This window comes from Leiobunum rupestre, chromosome 11 (assembly GCF_980474605.1).
Source record: "Leiobunum rupestre chromosome 11, qqLeiRupe1.1.hap1, whole genome shotgun sequence".
NCBI lineage: Eukaryota > Metazoa > Arthropoda > Arachnida > Opiliones > Sclerosomatidae > Leiobunum > Leiobunum rupestre.
The window spans coordinates 20,765,103-20,771,612 of record NC_143394.1 but is presented as its reverse complement, the minus strand read 5'-3'; positions in this window follow the sequence as shown (position 1 = coordinate 20,771,612).

Sequence of the window (6,510 nt, the reverse complement as noted above, 5' to 3'; positions counted from 1 at the left end):
TAAAATTGAAACATAAATTCCTTTTTAAGGGTTTTTAATGTTTTTAACTTTTTATCGATATGAAATGTCTAATATCAGTAAACATACTACAAAACAATTGTAAATCAGTTTAAACTAGTCTAGAGGTTTAGTTTTACTTTAAAATTCGAAAAAATGAGCCGAAAATGCCGCTTTATTTAAATTTGCAAACAATATAATAGACTAATCATGGAATGAAACCTTTTTTTATTTTTTACCGGAAAATTTTCCGACTTGCACCACTACGGCCTTAAATATGTTCTGGGTGTAATCAATAACATTTATTTATGGTACACTACAAAAATATTAAAAATATGTAACTCATTAGTTAAAACATTTACGGTAAATTTGAGTGACTTACCATTTTTGCATAGAGTTTAACGGAGTATGATGTAATAAATATAGGTGTAATCTTGGAATAACATTTTTTCACACCTCTTTTTTATGTAACAAATATTTTATATGATTAAATTAATTATATCACCTTTTGTTAATTGTTTTTAGCGTTGTGAAAACTATACTTTTATAAATGAGTAAAACATATTAAATTGCGATTGTTTTTTACAATTTTAAAATTTAGGTAACGATATTAAACTATGAAGGTGGAGCGACACAATCAAGTGTTTTGAGAAGCCGGTGTCACGTGACGGAAAGGGAGGAGCTACCAGAAATTCCAATTTCAAACGAATCTGTGAACCTTTGGTACTAAATCCATCTTCTACTTTCCGCGTGAGCGACATTTACCACTAAAAGGATAATGTTTACAAGTATATTTCGTTGAGCTGTTAAAGTGACAACATCCGTAATGAATTCCTTTCGAAAAGCACGTTTTCCGAAGCTAAAAGCAACCAAATTAGGTTAAAATGTTAATAGGATTCGAATCATTCGCGGCACAATCCAAAAATACGGTTTTTCGCAGATACGACATTATGATTCTATTAGCGTGATCCGGGATAGATTGGAATAGGGAAGCTACAGCGGCGTAATAAAAATATATATGTATATAAATAGATATATATGTACTCTTGGGGGAGCGAGGCTAGTCCCCCAGAGAACTGCAAAAACCATTAGGAAACAATCATGGGTACTTCTAGATGGGCCTTGCCAAAAGGTCAGTAGGCGACTCGGAGTTTTATACTTTTTTTTCGACGCACCGTTATTTTTTTCAGTATCGCTCGGATATCAATTACGTTTCTGGCACCCGGTCATCAATTTTTTTGCCCCTCCACTGTTTGTATTTATTCTAGCCTCGCTAGGATCCCCCCTACTAATAGAGTGTTTCCCCCCATTAGTTCCAGCTCCTGCATAATTGCTGGTTTCCTGCCCGAAGGAATAAAATTCATGGATTGAGTCGCTCTACGATTGCCTTTTATAGTGCCACGCCAGAAACTTGTTTCGGCGTTGTAGAGCTTATGCCACTTATTGCGAATTATAGATTTACGCGTTTATGGGGGAATTCAATTAGTAATGATTAAATAAGAATCAAGTTTTGGGCGATTTTGAATTATATTTTTATTGTTACAACATCGTATTCTTAAATTAAGAAGAATAATGGGAACTTTATACCTTAAAAATGCTGTGGAATTTCATTTGTTTTAAGAAGAGTAAGATACTTTCCCATAAAAAAAATAAATGAGTTCGGTATCTCATTTGTTTCCTAATACCATAAGTCTATCATAAGGTCCCCATAAGCAAAGAGCTAGGCCAAATTTTTGACGATCATTTACCCGTTATTAAGAGGTAGGTATTCAAAATCTACCCCTCCTAGTGTTCCCTACACTCGTGCCAGTTGAAAATAAAGAAATTTTTGGTTTTACGAACAAAATGACCTTAAAACTATTTTTTTAAATATTTATTAAAATAAAAGACATTTAAATGATTCACTTTCCGTTTTGTTAAAATACCAAAATCCAAATTCATTTTCCAAAGCAATAAGAAACCTCAAAAGTAAACGTTTCAGAAATCTAACATTTTGGAGTTACAATAGTTTTACGCGACGTTAGTGACGTATGGATTCCCAATGTGATTAGCATTCTAATAACTTAGTCCTAATAACTTGTTTATTGGGTTATGGACGGGAGGAGAGTAAGAAGACTTTTGATCTGCTAACGAAAACAACTTTAGGGGAGGCGGAAAATTGAGAAGATTGTCTTAGTTGAAGTAAAAAAAATAGTAAAAATTTATCAGTTTAATTTGAAGTTGGTATAAGCTTTCTAATATGAAACTCTTATCCTTTTCATTTCTTTAAAGTGCGAATTTTATCATCCTTTACAATGCAGTCCATAGGTGGTTCCTTTTAACTTAACATTGCGTTTATACTAATCTCCACCACTCTCCCCCTATTCGGCTTTCCATTGCTATGCAACTCGTTTTGAAATTGTTAATATTTAGGCTTTGTTTCTCTATTCGGTGTTATAGTCGCAAGCCAGATTTCCCGCACGGTACGGACGAGTTCCAAATAGGACGAAACCGGTCTACCGTTGGAATTCCTGGCTATTTTATTTAATTTAATTTTTTCACTCGAAGATCCATTTGGTCCAAGTTTCGCGTCTTTTTGTTTGCTCGAAGACCTATTGGTACGAGCTATTAGTAAGTTTTTAAATATCTTCAAATTTGTTTAGGGTTTAGCATTATTATCCCTTTTCATAATGGACTAATCTATTTATTCGCTAATTTTATCATCCTTTACAATGCAGTCCATAGGTGGTTCCTTTTAACTTAGATTAAAACAATTACGCACATACGGATAAAATATTTTTTCTTTAATATAAGTTGTGTACATTTTAATTCAAAAACATTTAAATCATTATTTTCAATTTTTTAAGTAACTAGGCATCACGCATTGTTGTTGAACAACTACCTTCGAAGTATTCTCACAAATATCACGACCGTCCAATTTAATATTGGTTCTGCAATCTTGCACATTTTTAAAATGGGGCTTAAAATTCAATAGTGACCGCCGTGATGCTACGCAGCTGACAAAAAAGCACAATTTTACCAACCTTCGGTAAAATCCAAATTCGATTCAAGCAATCAGACGAAGGTTTGGCTTCGTCCGAGTATTGAATACATCGGCATATTTTATATGAAACACTACCAACTTTACAAAGACAAACTTTGGAGAAATAATTTGAAAACTTTTGCCAACACATTTCCAGTCGGCCGTCAAAAGGGGGCAGCACTGGCACGCGACAATATCGCTTACTAAATATATACGCGTTATTGAACTTATGAGTAATACCCGTTGCGGGGTTGCGCAGTCATAAAGAGATGTTTGTAAGAGAAACGAACATGCATTTGGTCTTTTGAAAATAGGGCTAAAACTAGCTCTCAGGGTGTGGGCTCGTTTTGGGGCCCTGAATTGAATTGAAATTCTCCGGGGGACTTTCGCGCCAAAATAAGTTACCGATCCCAGGTACGTTGCGAGCGACCAAGAAACCTGGATTGAGAAATTGCTGAGCCAAGGAGGAGGTATCACCCACCTCACAGCAAAAATGTCCTATTTCACACAAAATTACATAAATTAATAATTTTTGTAACTTGATTATTTCTTTGTTAAATACGTTATTTAAAACAAATTTCGCATTAACAAACATTACTAAATGCTTAGATAATTACTATTATTAGTTATTAATTATTAATTGTCATTAACAATTATAATTATAATTACCATTATTATTAAAAAATAAATAAATTATTACCGTTTATTTAAACATTTTACATTTACGTATTTAGTTATTTATAGATTAATTGAAAGTAATATTTAATAAATTAAAAATATTGTATTGAAACAACTTCTGAGTTGATTGATCGAATTAAATTATACGCTTGCCGTATTTCCACCCACTGAAATGATTAATTGTTTAAAAATTTATCATAAAATTTCACCATTAATATTATTATAATAAAATAAAGTTATATTTTTAAATACGTTAAAAATGTAAACATCAATCTCAAAAGTTATCGAGATCAAATACTAATCAAATGAGATTATCACTTAATAAGTTACTTTTAATCGATTACTATTAGGATAAATAAGTTTATAAGGTTTATTAAATATGGTGAAGTGACCAAAATATTGGCACGTATTGATTAATCAAATTAATTTTTCGTTAAGAAAGTCGAAATACTACGCTCTAGCTGCTGACAAGATCGTATTCTTGATAAATCTTAAAATACGTATTATCAGGAATTCACACCTCGAACTTGGAATGGTTATCCGGCCGTATTCCCTATGGTAAGATCTCGGGGACCGTTTTCAGTGACGTGTATGAGAAAAAAAATCGCCCCCTCGCCCGCGTCTCCCCCCTTTAGGAGTTTTACCCCGCGCAACCTCCCATTTTTACAACTGTAGTTTTTTGTTGTTCGACTCCCCGGCCATTTCGAAATTTAGGGTTTGAAACCCCACCCTTGATAGCGACGGGTCAGCTCGCTCTCCCGACCTCTCCATGTGGAAGGATTAAGTCCGGCATTGTTAGCGCTGTCAAAATTGTCAGCAGTTACAATGCCCTTGAGAACCGCGAAGTCCGAATTACGAGGTGACCGTCGCCAACAGGGGGATGAAATTATCTGAAACTAGGATTTAATACCATTTAAAATCGTATGAGAAAACACGTATGCTCTGACGTCAAAATGATGAAAAAAAACGGTCCCCTAGATAGAGACGGAAATCGGGCGAGATAACCATTCCAAGTTCGATGTATGAATTCCTGTTATTATAAATTGTAATGGCAAATCTGTCAGTTACGACATTTCGCTTCGGCATCGTCCCGTCGTGTATTTTGCTTCTCTGCATCGCGTAGAGTTAACCTTTCACGACTTTGAAGTTGGTCGCCATCTAGCGGGAACAAAGTCAAAAGGCGTGTTAGCGAAGGTTTGATACAGTACGAATTGGCGTTTTTGAAGAAGCGAGCGTAGCGGATAAAATCGCTTAGGGCGGGTATACGCGTTGAACTTTATTAAATCCAGTATTTAGAGCGACTTCCTTTCAACGCGGATTTTTCCGCCGGGGATTTAGGTGTAAAGTAACGGTGTAGATACCTTGGGTGTCACCCGCCTCGCTAAATACATTCAATGGCGCTCTTCCGACGTGTTTAACCCGTAATCCCAACTCTTTCACCCGAGAGGGTCCGACCACCTTCGTCCATTTACTCTTTCTGTAGCGCTACTGAAACCCGACTTTACGCTTTAGGGTTTTCTAATAATCAATTACAATTTAACTATTTCCATCACGATTAAGTCATTTCAATCACGATTAAGTCATTTCAATCACGATTAAGTCATTTCAATCACGATTAAATTATTTAAATCATTATTTAATTATTTAAATCACGATTCAATTATTTCAATTACGATTTAATTATTTCAACCACGATTTAATAATTTCAATCACGATTTAATTATTTCAATCACGATTCAATTATTTCAATCATGATTTAATTATTTCAATCACGATTCAATTATTTCAATCATGATTTAATTATTTCAATCACGATTCAATTATTTCAATAATGATTTAATTATTTCAATCACGATTCAATTATTTCAATCATGATTTAATTATTTCAATCACGATTTAATTATTTCAATCATGATTTAATTATTTCAATCACGATTTAATTATTTCAATCACGATTCAATTATTTCAATCATGATTTAATTATTTCAATAACCATTCAATTATTTAAATCACGATTTAATAATTTAAATCACGATTTAATTATTTCAACCACGATTCAATTATTTCAATCACGATTTAATTATTTCAATCACGATTCAATTATTTAAATCACGATTTAATTATTTCAATCACGATTTAATTATTTCGATCACGATTTATTTATTTCAATAACGATTCAATCCAATTAATCATGATTTAGTCCATTTAATCAATTTAACTATTATTTTTGTTTATTTAATCAATTTAATTATGATTTAGTCCATTTAAACATGATTTAGTCCATTTAAACATGATTTAGTCCATTTAAACATCATTTAGTCCATTTAAACATGATTTAGTCCATTTAAACATGATTTAGTCCATTTAACCAATTTAATTATGATTTAGTTCATTTAAACAATTTAATTATGATTTAGTCTATTTAAACATTATTTAGTTCATCTAAGTACCATTTAGTCTTTTTAATCATTATTAAATCTTTTAGCCGTATCTATTAATCATGATTCATTTCCATAAATAATAAATTAATTCATTTAATCATGATTTAATTATAGTTTAAAAATGTTATTCATAATTTAATGAAATATGATTTAATTCTTGTAATTATGATTTATTTATCGATACTCCATGGCTAGTGTATTATTTATCAAATTATAGTAAGAAACAGTTTTTCGATAGATTATAAAATCTTTGACAACGGTGGCGTACTCATGATTCACCATTTAAATAATTGTGATTTAATCATTTTAATAATAATTTAATCATTTTAATAATAATTTAATCATTTTAATAATAATTTAATCATTTTAATA